Source organism: Petaurus breviceps, unplaced genomic scaffold (genome assembly GCF_028583685.1).
Source record: "Petaurus breviceps papuanus isolate PSGF00001 unplaced genomic scaffold, PetGlider_PUasm1.0 90897, whole genome shotgun sequence".
NCBI classification, from domain to species: domain Eukaryota; kingdom Metazoa; phylum Chordata; class Mammalia; order Diprotodontia; family Petauridae; genus Petaurus; species Petaurus breviceps.
Window position 1 is genome coordinate 2,675,735 of NW_027187374.1, and position 18,436 is coordinate 2,694,170.

The following is an 18,436-nucleotide window of genomic DNA, read 5'->3' on the forward strand; positions in this document are numbered from 1 at the left end:
CTTGAGGCTAAAACTGCAGGCTCATGCGGGGCTGGTCTCGGCTCCCAGCACACTGTGATGGACCCTTCCTCCTGGCCTGCAGGGCTGCCTTCAGCGGGAGATTTATTTCTCTCTGTCACTTTGTGGGTTCTGTAGCTCTAAAGTTTGTTTAGAGTCATATTTTACAGGTAATTGAAGTGGTTATGGGAGGATCTCACTGAATTTTCCTGCTTCTACGCTACCATCTTGGCTCCGCACCTTCAATGTGTCTCTTTGCAACATATCCTCACTATGAAAATCCGAGGGAAGTCTGTTGAATAAAACTCACATTTGGTTTACCTCTAGGTTTCCTATATTTGGACAATTGTTTTTCCTATTCTTACATAGTTATTCAGTATATTCCCCTCAAAATGTTCAACCACAGAAAATTCATAGGATGTAAATTGCTTGGAGAAACTTATAAGCAGAAATTTAAAGCACTCAAATAGCCTATTAGATTCATTAAATTTCTGCTGGAACGTGGCTCTTGGTGAGAATGATTAACATATAGTCTCTATTTACCTCAGTCGTCTACTGGCTGAGCAAGACAAAGCAGGACTAGAAAGCATTAGTAATAAAGTAATTAGTAAGGTCCAGAACTCCGGACCTCTCATGGCATAGCTTTAGTCTTTTGCACACGGATCAATACTCTATGAAATAGTCTTTTTCAAGCAGTGTTCTTTTAAGGACGTTTCTATTTAAGAAGCTAAAGTCTGACTCTTCAACTCAAGATAACCCATCCCAAAGTTATTAACATTCATTCTTCATCTGGATAGCCTCTGTATAAAAGAAACTGGGAAGCCTTTCTGGGCAAAGAAACCAACCTTTATTAAGAGAAACAAAGGGCTACAGTCTGCGCAGTATGGTCTGAGGCCCCAAGATACAAAATTCACAGTTAATTATAGGTCTCTTGATTCACATATGGTGCAACAAAGTCCTCTAGAAGCTGATTCATGCAAGATTATGTTTTGAAGGCCATTATGTCCTAACTTTATGATATCCTAACTTTGTTCTTTCTAAAATGTCTCAATTAGCCCTTTACAGAATGTTCTTTTTGTTTTTAAATCATTTTAATGTGAAGATCAATATATAGGTATGATTATTGTGGTCACATCCTTCAGATGCATACTTTATAATGATTTAATTATCTAGGGCTAACTAGCACAGGAATTTTCTTGGGACTGCATCATAATTTGGTAACACACAGGTTTTAACCCAGGACTATTTTCTTACTATAACCACACAGTTATTTCTTATCCTAATGATTATAACTAGTAAAAGACGGGCAATGAAATACAGAGCAAAACACTCCAGGTATGGATTATTTACCTTTTTCCTTTCATCTGTGACTTGTTCTTAGATAAAGGAACAGAGCCAGAGGTTCAAAAATCATCTTCTTGAGTTCTGAGCAGGAGTTGCACCCCATGAACTTCTCCTATGAGTCATCCTTTTCTGTTTCTTGTAGGGGGAGGATTATTTCCTAAAACCTTTTTGTATTCTTGTTGAAATGTCTAAGTAAGAGAAAACAAGAAAAAGAGAAATGGGGAGAGTTAGTTTACAGCTATCTTTTATAGACCTCCCCCCTACAAGAAGAGTGTCTTTTGGTAAGAATCCATCCTCCTGAGCCTTAGTCCACAAGTCAGCTGGAGGGAACCCCAGTCTCTGAAGCACAATCAGCACAGTGTTAGGTTTTTTAGATTCTACAGTTCAACTTTTTATTTTAATAAAATCAGAATATGCATAGTACATGCAGTGCTAGCATCTAAACTAATACAATAAACAATTACTAAACCTATAGTGACTTGAAGTTCAATCTTTACATTCAGCAAGTTTAAATCCATTCTTGCATATGATTTTGAATCATTTGTGAGCTGAAAATATTACTGGCTGATAAAACTTGCCAAAATGTTACCACCAAATGTACAAATCGCCGATTATGCCAATTCAACATGTTGAAGATTGCAATGTGCCAGACATTCATGGAAAACAAAAACAACAACAACAATAACAAAACACACACATACACAACTAAACAAAACTCATGCAACACACATCTGAGAATCTGGATACTTCATATTAGTGTTTAGAAGTGTTTCATTAATATCCTAAGACAAGTGTATCAAAACCTTGGCAAATTTTAATTTCAAGTGGCTAATTTTGTTTTACTAACATCAGCAATTATGGCTACACTGCCAATGCTGAGTCTGCTTGATTTGACTTAAGAGTTTAATATGATAACATTGAAAGCTCACACTACCTTGAAATATATAATTTCATGCATATGGTAACATTCAAAATCAAGTATTAGTGTTTTTTTTTTACTATCTTTTGGTCAAGTTTCTTTAAACTTTCAAAGAATCACTTTTAGGCTTAAAGAAATAAATATTTGTCAAAACATTCAATAAATATTACAGAAAACTAGCAGCAAAAAGTATCTAGAAATCTGTGGTGTAGAAATAGCAATCTTCTCAACTATTATTCCCATGATTGACCCCAAATTTTAGAATCTAGACCTTTCCCCTTCTTAGACAAGCTGTGTTCAACAATCTCCAAGAGACAAAATAAGATTGAAAGTTTAAGACATGCACATAGCACACATACACAAACAATAAGAGCAAATATATATACTCAATGTTCAATAAAAGAAGTATTTTGTAAAAAGTTATGGGCAAACCTTGGTGCTTTGTGATTGGGCAGTAGGTCAAATGGATTGTTATATTCTCTGAGCCAGGAGAAGGCTATATAATCCCTGATGTGAGACTTTGTTTTGGGGCTCACTTTGAGAAGTGTTGTGTGATTTGACCAGATGAGACTCTGGGCAGCCCTTGAGAGACCCCTGGCTTTGAAAAACCCAGATGTTGATGCTTCCCTTTCTAGTAACTGTGATTTGGTATGGATGTAATGGTCAGACAGTTGGAGGCCTGTCTGCTTGAAATGTTTTTGTATGTATACTCTGAAGTTCAGGGTGCTGACATTTTCCCCCTGAACTAGGTAAATGATATGTTTGATTGATTAAAGCAAGATTGTTAACCCATTTTGAGTTGCTTTCCTTTAGAAAAGCAGATCTAGGAACCTGTGTTGGCAGCCATCACGGGGACACTAGAGTACTTGCTACTACAGAGCATGGGCCAGGAGAGGAGTAAACACCTCTCCTTTGATTTTACCACCTTGGAAGAACTGAAAATTTAAAGATCCCTAGAAGTATCTCTGAAAACAGCTGCAGAAAACTCCTGAAGCTTGGGATAATACACCTTCCATACTGGAAGCAGAGTCCTACCTTAAAAAAAGAGTTAAAAAGTCAAGTAATTGGCTGGGAAAATGAACAAACAGAGAAAATATCTCAGACTTAGAATCTTACTTTGGTAACAAAGAAGATCAAAACATACAACCAGAAAAAGACGACAAGTCAAAGCTCCTATATCCAAAGCTTCCCAGAAAAATATGAATTGGGGTCAGGCCATGGAAGAACTCAAAAAGGATTTTGAAAATCAAGTAAGGGAAGTAGAGGAAAAATTGGGAAGAGAAATGAAAGTGCTGCAAGAAAATCACTGAATCAACAGCTTGCTAAAGGAGACCCAAAAAACAGTGAAGAAAATGTCACCTTAAAAAATAGACTTTACACAAATGGAAAAAGAGGTCCAAAAAGACAATGAGGAGAAGAATTCCTTAATAAATAGAATTGGCCAACTGTAAAAGCAGGCCCAAAAGCTCACTGAAGAAAATAATTCCTTAAAGATGAGAATGGAGGGAGTAGAAGCATGACTGTCCCGTGGCTCTGGCTTCCACCCTCCCTAATCCATGTAAAAAGGGGACTCTAAACAAACTTTGGAGCTGCAGAACCCACAAAATGACACAGAGAAGCTAACCTCATGCTGAGGACAGCCCAGCAGGCCAGGAGGAATCCAGCACAGCACTCTGGGAGCCGAGCCCAGCCCCACACCGAGGCTTTAGCCCCAGGGCGGGCCTGACCAGCTGCTGGCCAGAGGGACCACAGATCAGGAGCAGCTGTGGCCGTTTCCAGATTTATCAACACATAGATGCGAAGGACAAAGTGAGAGGTCAGTGCAGTCTGGACTTTGGGACCAGTAAGTGGGAGTGCATGGCTTTTACCCCAGGGAGAAAAGCCGCTGAGACACCAGCACAGTCAGCCAGCACCACATGGCAGCTTCAACTCCTGGCCTGCAGAATGTAGGGGGACCAAGCACCAGTCTGAGGGGTAATGGCTCTTGCTTTAACCTGCTTGAATCTTGATTGAAGTCTAGGGTGGAGGTTCTGGAGTGTGTGTCCAGTTTTCCAGAGCATGTGGAGACCTCAGAGAGGGCACCCATCGAATACCTCCGGCAGCTGAGAAAACCCCAGCGTTTGGGAGGAAAGCTCCCCTGTCTGGTGGCGGAGTCCTACTGTGGCAAAAAGCCCAAAAGTCAAGTAATTGAGTGGCAAAATGAGCAGTCAAAGGAAACAAAGCAGACAGAAGATTCCAACATTACACTCCTACTTTGGGGACAAAAAGGAGCTAAGCATGGAACAGGAGGAAAACAGTGAAGTCAGAACTCCTGCACCAAAAGCTTCAAAGGAAAATACAAACTGGTTACAGGCCATAGAGGACCTTAAGAAGCAGATAAGAGAAGTGGAGGAAAAATGGGAAGAGAAATGAGAACAATGAAAGAAAATTATGAAATGAGAGTCAACAGCCTGACTGAGGAAAATAATACCTTAAAAAACAGACTGACTCAAATGGCAAAGGAGGCTCAAAAAGGCAATGAGGAGAAGAATGCCTTAAAAAGCCGAATTTGCCAGATGGAAATAGAATATCAAAAGCTCAATGAGGAGAATCATTGCTTCAGAATTAGGTTGGAGCAAATGGAAGCTAATGACTTTATGAGAAATCAAGATGCTGTTAAACAGATCCAAACAGATGAAAGAATAGAAGGTTATGTGTAATATCTCATGGGAAAAACCACTGACCTGGAAAATAGATCCAGGAGAGACAATTTAAAAATTATTAGACTGCCTGAAAGCCATGACCAAAGCAAGAACCTAGAAATCATCCTCCAGGAAGTTCTCAATGAAAACTGCCCTGATGTTTTAGTACCAGAGGGCAAAATACAGGTTGAAAAAATACACCCATCACCTCCTGAAAAAGATCCCCCCCCCAAAGAAAAAAACTCCTAGGAATATTATAGCCAGGTTATGGAATTCCCAGATTAAGGAGAGAATATTACAAGCAGCCAGGAAGAACAATTTTAATATTGTGGAAACACAATCAGGATAACCCAGGATCTGGCAGCTTCTACACTGAGGGATTGAAGGGCTTGGAATATGATATTCTGGAAGTCAAAGGAGCTGGGATTAAAACCAAGAGTCACCTACCCAGCAAAACTGAGTATCATGTTTCAGGGGAAAATATCATCATTCAGTGGAATAGAGAACTTTCAAGCATTCTTGCTGAAAAAACCAGAGTTGAATAGAAAATTTCACATTCAGATACAAGAAGCAAGAGAAGCATGAGAAGGTAAACAGGGAAAAGGAATCATAAGGAACTTATCAAAGTTGAACTATTAACATCCCTACATGGAAAAACAATGATTGTAACTTATGAAACTTTTCTCAGTTGTTGAAAGGTTTAGAAATATATATATATATATATATATATATATATATATATATATACACATATATAAATAAAAATGTCTATATATGAGGGTATATGGGCATATGAATATATATGTCAATGTGTGTATATATGTTTACAGGTACACATAGATAGAGGGCACAAGACCAATTTAACAGGAAGGGATGATATTTAAAAGGTGAAATTAAGAGGTGAGAGGAATATAATGAGAGGAGATGGGGAGATTCAGATTGGGGTAAACTATCTCATAAGGAAGAGGCAAGGGAAAATGATTACAATGGAGGGGAAGAATAGGAAGGCAAAGAGGAATGGGTCAACCTTATTCCCATTGAATTTAGCTTGAGGAAGGAGTGAAATACACACTGAATAGGGTATCTCACCCCCCGCCCCCGGAGAATAGGGGGGGCAAGGGGATAAGAGGGGGATTATGGAAGTGAGGGCGGTCTCGGGGGGAGGGAAGTTGGAAGCACCCACTTTTGAAAAGGGACAGGATCAAAGTAGAGAATAGAACAAGTGGGAGGTGGGATAGGAGGGAAGGAAATATAGTCAGTCTTTTACAATATATCTACTATGTTATTGTTTTGCATTAGCCACGCATGTACAACCTACACTGAACTGCTTATCTTACCAGTAAGGGTGGGTGACAAGGAAGGAAGGGAATGAATCTGGAATTGAAAGTTTTAAAATAAAATATTCAAATATGTGTGTGTGTGTGTGTGTGTGTGTGTGTGTGTGTGTACTATTATCAATACCATCTTACATGTAATTGGGAAATAAGATATACAGGCACTGAGGCATAGTTATCCACTGGAAAAGTATCAAGGGGTATGGGAGAAAATATGGGAGAGAGCAGATTGGAGGAGGGGATATCCTGTGGGACTGCTATTTTGGGACGGTGGGTAGGGGAAAAATGGGGAGAAAATTTGTAACTCAAAATCCGGTGGAAACGAATGATGTAAATTAGAACTTAATAAAGCAAAAACAAAAACAAAAAACCAAACCAAATATGCCATTTCTGGGTTGGTGCTTACTTCTTGTGTGTACAGGGTGAGGGTTCCTGTAATTCAGTCTAGTTTTCCTCTAGCTCTGTTGCATCTTCATTTTTTCTCCAGTTTTTACCATAATATCATACTGCAATGTTCTATCCAAATTTGACGGAGAATCTAGAACACTGGGTGGGAGTTGCAAAGAGATAAATTGAGGCTCTACAAGAACCTTTCAAACAATTAAAACCATCTGAGGGTGGAGGCTGTCTCAAGATTAGGTAGGTCTCTCCTATTTGTCATGCTTAGGGTCGGCCACCATTCGTTGCATAAGTTATAGTAGGCTTGGGTTTGTTGTTGTTGTTATTATTGTTGTTTTGGTTTTATTTTTGTTTCCTGTATGACTTGTATTAGATATGTGAGGTATAAAAAGTTCAAGAGACATAATTTCTGGGTAACTAATCATTTTAGTAATTATGCTAGTGGATAATTAACAAAAGGGGTCAGTGGTATTTTCAAATGCCAAAGACCCCTCATGGAACCTACTAAAAAAAATGAGAATGGAGCAAATGGAAGCAAATAATTTTATGATGAATCAAGAAATTCTAAAACAAAAGCAAAAGAATGAAAAAAATAGAAGAGAATGTGAAATATCTCATTGGAAAAACAACTGATTTGGAAAATAGATCCCGGAGAGAATGTAAAAATTATGGGACAAGCTGAAAGCCATGGTCAAAAAAAAGAACCTAGACATCATCTTCCAAGAAATGATCAAGGAAAACTTCCCTAATATTCTAGAACCAGAGGGTAAACAGATATTGAAAGAATCCACTGATCACCTCAGGAAAGAGATCCCCAAAGGAAAACTCCTAGGAATATTGTAGTCAAATTTCATTTCCCAGGTCAAGGAGACAGTATTGTAAGTAGCCATAAAGAAACAATTCAAGTATTGTGGAAACACAGTCAGTATAACACAAGATTTAGCAGCTGCTACATTAAGGGATTCGAGGGCTTAGAATATGATATTCTGGAGGTCAAAGGAGCTAGGATTAAAACAAAGAATCACCTACCCAGCAAAACTGAATACTTCAGAGAAAAAATGGATATTTGATGAAATAGAGGAATTTCCAGCATTCTCGATGAAAAGATCAGAGCTGAATAGAAAATTTGACTTTCAAATACAAGAATGAAAAGAAGCATGAAAAGGTAAACAGCAAAGAGAAATCATAAGGTACTTATTAAAGTTGAACTGTTTACAATTCATGGACGAGATGATAATTGTAATTCATGAGATCTCTCTAAGTATTAGGGCAGTTGGAGGGAAGATGCACACACACATATGTGTATGTATATGTGTATGTGTATGTATATGTAGACGTATAGATAGATATAGACAGAGGGTACCAGTTGAGTTGAATATGAAGGGATGATGTCTACAAAATAAAATTAAGGGGTGAAAGAGGTAAAGTACTGGGAGAAAGAGAAAGGGAGAGGTAGAATGGAGTAAATTATCTCACATAAAAGAGGCTAGAAAAAGCTTTTACAGTGGAGGGGATGAGGGGGGAAGTGAGAAGTAATGAGTGAATCTTGCTCTTATCAGATTTGGCTTCAGGAGGGAATAACATACACACTACATTGGGTATGGAAATCTATCTTATCCTACAGGAAAGTAGCAAGGAAGGGGATAAGAAAGGGGGCATAATGGAAGGGAGGTAAAATTGGGGAAGAGGGCAATCAGAAGCAAACACTTTTGAGGAGGGACAGGGTTAAAAGGAGAGAATACAATAAATGGGAAGTGGTATAGGAAGGAGGGAAATATACTTAGTCTTTCACAACATGACTATTATGGAAATGTCTTGCATGACTACACATGTATAGCCTTGTAGCAGCAAGCACCCCAGCATTCCCAGGGTGGCTGCCAACACAGGTTCTTGGATCTGCTTTGTTAAAGGAAAGCAACTCAAAATTGGTTAACAAGCTTACTTTAATCAGTCAAATATGTATCATTTACCTAGTTCAGGGGGAAAAGGTCAGCACCCTGAACTTCAGAGTATACAGACAGAATTATCAAGACAGAGAAACAGATAAAGTAGACAGGTTTCCAACCTGTCCAACCTTTACATCCATACCAAATCAACATCTGGGTTTTTCAAAGCCAGGGGGCTCTCAACAATGGCTTCCCAGAGTCTCATCTGATCAAATCACAGAACACTTCTCAAAGTGAGCCCCAAAGCAAAGTCTCACATCAAGGATTATATAGCCTTCTCCTGGGTCAGAGAATGTAACCACCCACTTGACCCACTGCCCAATCACACAGCATCAAGGTGTGGGCATTCCTGAAAACCAAGCCTCCTGCCACAGGCTCCATGTGACCACATTCAGCCTATTAGGAGGCAGAGTATATTTTCAAATCAAGGAAGATTCTAAGAGTCTCTTAAGCCTATCAAAGGTACTAAGGGCAGGGAAGATCTTTAAATTTGCATTTCCATTACAAGCCTATATCAAATTGGTGAACTTTTCAATGAGGGTGGGAAGGGAGGGAGGAAGGGAAAGAATCTGGAACTTGAAGTCTTAAAATTAATGTAAAAATTGTTTTTATATGAAATTGGGAAATAAGACGTATAGACAATGGGGTATAGAAATCCATCTTGCCCTATAGGACAATAGAAGAGGAAGGGGATAAGAGAATGGGAGGGGGGTGATAGAAAGGAGGGTAGATTGGGGCAAGAGGTAATCAGAATGCATGCTATCTCAGGATGGGGGAAGGAGAGAGATGGAGAAAAATTTGGAACTTGAAATCTTGTGGAAGTGAATGTTGAAAGCTAAAAATAAATTAATAAAAAAAGAAGAAAAAGGTGGTGGTCACTTTTAGCATTAAGTTTGAGAATGAGGGTGATGGCTGGCCCACTTTCCTTACTGGGAAGATAAGCAGTTCAGTATAGGTTATACATGTGTAGCTAATGCAAAACAATAACATAGTAGATATATTGTAAAAGACTGACTATATTTCCCTCCCTCCTATCCCACCTCCCACTTGTTCTATTCTCTACTTTGATCCCATCCCTTTTCAAAAGTGGGTACCTCCAACTTCCCTTCCCCCCTAGCCTGCCCTCCCTTCCATCATCCCCCCTCCAATCCCTTTCTCCCCTACTCTCTTGTAGGGTGAGATACCCTATTTAGTGTGTATTTCATTCCCTCCACAAGCCAAATTCAATGAGAATGAGGTTGACCCATTTGCTTTTGCCTTCCTGTTCTTCCCCTCCATTGTAACCATTTTCCCTTGCCTCTTCTTTATGAGATAGTTTATCCCATTCTGTCTCTCCCCATCTCCTCTCATTATATTCCTCTCTCACCACTTATTTTCACCTTTTAAGCATCATCCCTTCCTGTTAAATTGGTCCTGTGCCCTCTATCTATGTATACCTGTAAACATATATACACACATTCCAATTTATTTTATGTATTCATATGCCCATATGCCCTCATATATAGACATATATATTTCTATTCCCTTCAACTATTTTCATATTGACAAAAGTTTCATCAGTTACAATTATTGTTTTTCCATGTAGGAATGTTAATAGCTCAACTTTGATAAGTTCCTTATTTCTTATCCCTGTTTACCTTTTCATGCTTCTCTTGCTTCTTGTATCTGAATGTGAAATTTTCTATTCAACTCTGGTTTTTTCATCAAGAATTCTTGAAAGTCCTCTATTCCACTGAATGATCATATTTTCCCCTGAAACATGATACTCAGTTTTGCTGGGTAGGTGATTCTTGGTTTTAATCCCAGCTCCTTTGACCTCCAGAATATCATATTCCAAGCCCTTCGATCCCTCAGTGTAGAAGCTTCCAGATCCTGGGTTATCCTGATTGTGTTTCCACAATATTCAAATTGTTTATTCCTGGCTGCTTGTAATATTCTCTTCTTAATCTGGGAATTCCGGAACCTGGCTATAATATTCCTAGGAGTTTTTTTTTTTGGGGGAGGATCTTTTTCAGGAGGTGATGGGTTTATTTTTTCAACCTGTATTTTGCCCTCTGGTACTAAAACATCAGGGCAGTTTTCTTTAAGAACTTCCTGGAGGATGATTTCTAGATTCTTACTTTGATCATGGCTTTCAGGTAGTCCAATAATTTTAAAATTATCTCTCCTGGATCTATTTTCCAGGTCAGTCATTTTTCCCATGAGAGATTTCACATTGTCTTCTATTCTTTCATTTGTTTGGATCTGTTTAACAGCATCTTGATTTCTCTTACTGGCACTAGCTTCCCTTTGGTCCATTCCAAATGTGAGGGAATGATTCTCCTCAGTGAGCTTTTGAGCTTTTTTCATCTGGCAAATTCAACTTTTTAAGGCATTCCTCTCCTCATTGCCTTTTTGAGCCTCTTTTGCCATTTGAGTTAGTCTGTTTTTTAAGGTATAATTTTCCTCAGTCAGGCTGTTGACTCTCATTTTGTAATTTTCTTGCATCTTTCTCATTTCTCTTCTCAATTTTCCCTCCACATCTCTTATCTGCTTCTTAAGGTCCTCTATGGCCTGTAACCAGCTTGTATTTTCCTTTGAAGCTTTTCGTGCAGGAGTTTTGACTTCACTGTCTTCCTCCTGTTCCATGTTTTGCTCCTTTTTGTCCCCAAAAGAGGAGTCTAATGTTGGAATCTTCTGTCTGCTTTGTTTCCTTTGCCTGGTCATGTCACCCCTCAGTCACTTGACCGCTGCACTTTTTGCCACAGTAGGACTCTGCCACCAAACAGGGGAGCTTTCCTCCCAACTGCTGGGGTTTTCTCAGCTGCTGGAGGTATTAGATGGGTGCCCTCTCTGAGGCCTCCATGGGCTCTGGCAAGCTGGACACATGCCCTAGGACCTCCACCCTAGACTGCAATCCAGATCCAAGCAGCTTAAAGCAAGTGTGATTACCACTCAGACTGGTGCATCATCCCCCCACTCTCTGCAGGCCAGGAGCTGAAGCTGGCATGTGGCACTGGCAGGAGTGCTGGTGTCTCAGCGGCTTCTTGCCCTGGGGGCAAAAGCCAATGCATTCCCATTTACTGGGTCCCGAAGTCCAGACTGCACTGACCTCTCACTTTGTCCTTCTCATCTATGTGTTGATAATCCTGGAAACAGCCACAGCTGTTGCTGATCTGGAGACCCTCCAGCTGGTGGCTGGTCAGGCCCACCCTGGGGCTAAAACCTCAGGCTCATGGGGTCTGGGCTTGGCTCCCAGAGCGCTGCGCTGGCCGATAGCTGCCGGCCTGCCGGGCTGTCCTCAGTGGGAGGTTAGCTTCTCTGTGTCATTTTGTGGGTTCTGCAGCTCCAAAGTTTGTTCAGATTCCCCCTTTTACATTGGTTGGGAAAGGTGGAAGCCAGAGGTGCTTGGATGTTGTACTTCTACTCTGACATCTTTAACCTTTTTTCAATCTCTACTTCTTCTATGTCCTAAATTATGTTAGATGAGAAGGCATTTATGAGAGCAGAAGTTTGCCCCATACCAAGAAGAAAGAAGAGAATCACGGAGTCCAAACAAAGTTCAGGGAGATAATGGAGGATTTCACTCAGCAGGAGGTTACTGATATATTAAGTTGATTCTCCCAAAGGATGGGAGAATTGTTAGTATCTTGGATGGTGAGAATCAGTGATGAAGGGGCCAGAGCAATATCAATAGATAGTGTGAATTGTTTGAAATTTATAGGTATTAGTAAGAATTCTTTTGTACAGTAAATTTTTAGGGATTGCTATATGCAAGGAGGTAATCAATGACCAATCTGTTAGCTTTAGCATCAGATGGATGCAATGAAATGTATCCCACTTATTCTATGTGGCCTAGTGGAGAGACACCCTGGAACTTAAGGGCTGTATGAGAAAGTAAAAGGAGGAGGTAATGAGAACTGCTATCATGCTTGTAGATGCAAATGCATATCACAATATTCACTTAGCACTTTCTCATAGAAATATCATAGTGAAGATGGCTTTTCCTGCTTATAAGCACCTAATTCTGATTCTACTAATTGGGGAGATAGGGCACCCTCTTTTGGAGGTGCTGGATAATATTTCATAGTTAAGTGACTTGGGGGAATAGAAAAGGATAAATTTCCTCAAAACAGAACAGCCAATAGCCAGTGTATTCAAAGTCAGAATATATTGACAAGAAGATAATTGTTTACTGCTCTGTTGAGATCAGGGGTGTATTTTGAAAGAATTTATGGTGTTCCAACTAGTGAAATATTCAAAATGTATTGAGAAAAATGGCTTGATGTTAGACATAATAGAGAAGTAAGAACTGCCCCTACAGATCTTCCTCAATCATTGTATCCAAATTTATCATACCTTCAGGGAGACTCATATTAAAGAAAGTATGGGGACAGGTGGAAGTAGTCAGTATGCTGAACTTATGGCAATATATCAAGCCATTAAAACTGAACAAGGAGGACAGTTTCATATATTCACTGACTCCTGGGCAGTAGTTAATGGGTTAGTTACGTGGATGCCCATGTGGAAAAATAAAAATATCTCTCATTCATTGTCAAAACATGTAACAGAGGAACTTCATAGGTGTTACCTGGGAAAAAGAATGAACTATTCCTTGGGTAGTAACTGGAGAGACAGCAGAAGGGAAGGTTCTAGCCCAAATTTGGCAGATAGATTATACTAGTCCCCTGCCCCAAGATAAAGTATGCAAATTTATATGTACCTGTGTTGACACCTATTCCATTGTACTAGTGATTTGTCCTTATAAGAATGCAACTCAGAAAAAACACCTGTAAAACTCTAAATGTCATAAGTTTATATTATGGAATCCCAATGCAGATTCAAAATGACAATGAAATGAAGAGATATGGTATATTAAACAATATAGAATGAATATATCATATCCCATATTCTCCACAAGTATCTAGGTTAATTGAAACAATGAATGGATTATTGAAAGAACAGCTAAGGAAGTTAAGTTATAACAATTTGTATTGACATTGGAAGGATAATTTGTTCACTGTTTTATGTAATTTGAAAAATAGATCATTGGGAGGAAGTACACCTCTAGCCAGAATGATGACCCCAAATCAGCAGAATTAGATTAAACAGTAGACACATAAGATCCTAAATATTGAGTACTGGACTGTGAGGCAAGATGTCTCAGCACTGTATACAGGAACACCTAGTTTGACAGTTTTACATTGTTTAGAGGACTTCTGGTTGGATAGAAAAGAAATATGAAACATCTCTACTGGAATGTATATGAAAATCTCTAAAAATCATTTTGGGTGTATATTACCTAAGTCAGATTTAGCAGATCAAGGAATACATGTATTAGCTGGAGTAATAGATTCTAATTATCAAGGAGAAATTATTGTGACATTTCAAAATTTAGGTGAAGAACCCATTGTAATGTAATGCCAAGGAAAGGCAACTTCCCAAGGTTCAAAATACCAGCATAGGTGCTCTCCATTTCATTCAGTGACAGATTAAGAACAGAGAAGATCAAAATATGACATCATTCCAAATACAGCATTTACTAAGTGTGATTAAATAATCTCCAAGTACTACCCCACCCCAGGACCTTCCAATCATTCAATCAATTACAAAGTCCCTGTTCTAAATACTACCCCACCCCTAGGCTGTACCTTCATTTAGTCCACCACAAAGCCCCTCTTCTCAAATGGAGATTAGTTTCCAATCTAAGTAAAGTACATTCATTTGTTCAACCATAGAACACAAAAAGGTCAAAAGTTCCCCATCCCTGGATCACAATTGAATCTACCCCAGAGTTACATCAAGTTTAAGCACAGCACTTAATACCCAAATGGAGGTCTTTTCTTCATCTTGACAAGAGGCAAGTTTTCAGCAATCTTAGTTCCTGGGGAGACAAGGCTTAGCAAGGCCACAAGATACATTGCCAGTCTCTTCATTCATCCATCCTCTGTCTGCAGAACAGTCCTAGAACCCCTGAAAACATTAGCAAAACCCTCTCCCAGGATTTCTGTAAACATACAACAAGAAAATCCTTCTTCAGGGCTTCGGAACCAACAGAAAGGTTCCCAGACCCCTGCAACAACAGCACTATCCTTCACCAGTGGACAGTATTCACTCTCTGTCTGCAGGACAATCTCAGTAGCTCTGAACCAACAGAAAGGTTCCCAGACCCCTGCAACAACAGCACTGTCCCTCACCAGTGGACAGTATTCACTCTCTGCCTGCAGGACAGTCTCAGGAGCTCTTAGCCAACAGCCAGGTTCCAGGACTTCTTCAACAGGACTATCTTTCACCAGTGGACAAATCTGGCAAAACAACCTCAAAACATATAGACAAAGAACCAGCATAACAGCCATGTCTCCTCAGTCCTTGGCAGCTCCGGGGGCAGGTCTCAAAAGTCCAGGGCAATTCAAAGTGGCCCTCCGCAATCCTCTCAGTCTCTCTCTCTGCCTCCACGAAGGTGCTGCTTCCAAAAAAAGTTCTTCTGCCTCTCTCTTGTGTCTCTCCAAATCTACATCACCAGCTCCTCCCAGTTCAGGACTTTCTTTTCACATCAACAAGTCCATCCCACAGGTGGGATTAACAAGCTCTGGGTTTTAACACAATCAATTTGAAAACCAAGCCAATACAGGGGAATCTTTATATTCCATTACTATCACACCCATACAGTTTTGTAAAAATGATAGAATAGTTCAAATGATCATTATTCCTTGTGAAACAACACCCCCTGTGAAAACTCACCTTCCTTCGAAAATAACTATCAGGAGAACTGAAGGGTTTGGTTCTACTAATACAATAAAATTGGGAGCTAAAGTATGGGTAAAGTGAAAGCCAGATGATGTTCTAAAGGCTGTGGAAATTATAGCACATGGGAAAGATAATATTGTAATTATTGGTAATTCAGGAGAAGGTGATTACCAAATTGTACCCTTAACTCATATATTCTACTGTGAATGAGGCTATGATAGTGGATTGATAGACTCCAAAAGCACAACTGACCTTATATCTATTTCTTTTTGGCTTTTTATCTTTTAAATTTGTTTGCTAGATTTGTTTCCTGCAGGTGTAGTATGGGTGGAGCAGAGCCAAGAGGAAGCTGGGAGTCAGAGCAGTTAGACAGAGGGAGGAGAGAAGACACAGGCAAGGAGACAGCTAAGCTTGTGAGTGTTTATTTGTGGGAAGGTTAAAGGATGGTGTGGCTCCCTGATGTTTTATGGTGTATTAACTTCTTTGTTACTATGATGGATTTGACTTTCTGGTGTTGGGATTTGGCTTTCTGGTATCTGAATAAATGTTTTGCTTCTGTTTTCTATATGAAGAGTCTGTTGTATTTTGTTATTCAGAATTATGCCTGCATATTCATAGTTGCTGTTGGTGCTGTGAATATGGTGTTGGTTCTACAAGCGATAAATTTCTGAGCATGATCAATTTATTAGCAAGGCTTGCAACTGCCAATAAACAGGTCCAAGACTTCCTCAGTAGGTGCAGGGACACCAGTGGCAATCCACACAGTATTCTTATACTCAACGAAAAGGAACAAATCGAATTACACAATCCTAAGTAGCATAGGGTTTCCTTCATTTGGATTGACTAGTGATTGATAAAATTCTTGCATTTCAAATAGAGAAGTAAAATAGAGAAGTTAAAGTTAAGGTCAGAACATTTGGGGACAGAGACCTTGTGATTGGAACAAGGAACCTTGTGACTGGAACATTCCATTTTGCCCAGAATGTTCTCCCTACAAGCTGCTTTGTCTCAAACTTGTGGTGGGTACATTCAGGTAATGGGGAACTCTGGTTTGTGCCCCCTACTTTACCAGAATGCACATGATTTACAAGAAATCTTTTAATCATCACTTTTGTATCTTGAATCTCAGATATTCCAAGAATTTTTGCCTATGAAAATGAAACTAATTTTCCTTCATAAATTACATGGAAGTCATTCTGTTTGTAGCTCTACCTCTGATATGAATGCTCATCTGGCCTTTGTATATGGGTCTAGAGTCCAAACAGGTATTTGACCTCTTTTTATTTCTTCCTTATTGTCCTCTGAGATGGAACTAAATGGATGTGGTTTTGACCAAGTTTCATAGGTTTCTGGTTCAATTTTCAAAGAGAAAAGGAGACGCAAAGCAACTTTGTAGGAGAGAAGGGAGTAATTGAGGGAATAATTAAAACTTTACTTAGGAAAGGGAGTAAAACCTTTTTCTTATTTGGAACAAATACTAACTAAATGACTGAGGAAGGGTGGAGGGTTTGGGGGCACTGAGAATGAAGGAAGAAGTTAAAAGAAGCTCTAATAAAAGAAGCATAAGAACCAGAAAGACTGATTAAGAAGAGCTGTTATTGGATGAGGGAGTGGAAGAGATGGAGGAAGAAAAAAGAAAAAGTTGTCTAGGAACAGAAAAAGGCAAACTCAGATGCTCTTGCCTCCTTGCCAATTTGGTGGCAGAAGTTCTGAGCTTAGAGTTCCTAACATGCTCTCTGTCTCATCTTTGCTTCTCTCATCTCACGTAGTTCCCTGTTTCATATAATCACACCTTGAGATTTTTGCTCATCCGTCCCATAGGAGAAGATGGAAGCTAACTTTCCAGATACAGTCTTATTCAAGTAGATAAATGTTAGAGAATTCCTGTTCTTTAGTGGGCCCAGGTCTCCACCTATTTCTTGCCATGTATGGTACTCACATTTACATATGGTACTAACTAGGTACTCTACTTTTAATCATGGGAGATAGGTAATATCAGTATTATCAGCATTTGTTGAAATGATGTTAAATAATATTTTTCAGTTTCACAAACTCATTATTAGGAGACCTATATTGAACACAAGTTTTCCAGTTCCAAATCTGGTCTTACATTAAAAAGTTGCAAATCCAGTCAGGGAAAGATAAATTCAGAAGTTCAGAAATGTATAGGAAAGATCTAGGAAATAAAGGAAGGCTTAAGGGATATAGAATATAGAAACCTTTGGTAATAAGAGAAAGTGAGACCTCTTCCAATTCATGTAAAAATGACTCTAAACAAAATTTGGAGCTACAGAACCCACAAAATGAAAGAGAGAAGCTAACTTCCCACTGAAGAGAGTCTGGTAGGCCTGGGCCAGCCGAGTCCAGCCCCAAGTGAGCGGGAGGTTTTAGCCTCAGGGAGGCCACAACTGGCCTCCTGCTGGAGGGATTTCAGATCACCAGTGAGAGGGTGGAAGTCCTAGGGTGCATGACCAGTTTGCCAGAGCATGTGGAGGCTTCAGAGAGGGCACCCAACTAATAGCTCCAGCAGCTGCAAAAACTCCAGTGACTGGGACAAAGCTCCCCTCTCTGGTAGCAGAGTTGTACTGTGGCAAAAAGCTCAAAAGTCATGTAATTGAGTGGCAACATGAGCAAGTAAAGGAAGCAAGGCAAGCAGAGCAATCTGACATTAGACTCCTATTTTGGGGACAAAAAAGATTAAAACATGGAACAGGAGGAAGACAACAAAGTCAGAACTCCTGCACAAAAAAACTTTCAAGAAAAATAGAAGCTGGTTACAGGCCATAGAGAAGCTTAAGAAGGATTTTGAAAACCAAATAAGAGACATGGAGGAAAAATTGGGAAGGGAAATGAGAATGATGCAAGAAAATTATGAGATGAGAGTCAACAACCTGACTGAAGAAAATAACACCTAAAAAAATAGACTAGTCAGAGTCAAGATGGCAGAGTGTAATGTAATGCCAAGGAAAGGCAACTTCCCAAGGTTCAAAATACCAGCATAGGTGCTCTCCATTTTATTCAGTGACAAATTAAGAACAGAGGGAATCAAAATATGACATCATTCAAAATACAGCATTTACTAAGTGTGAT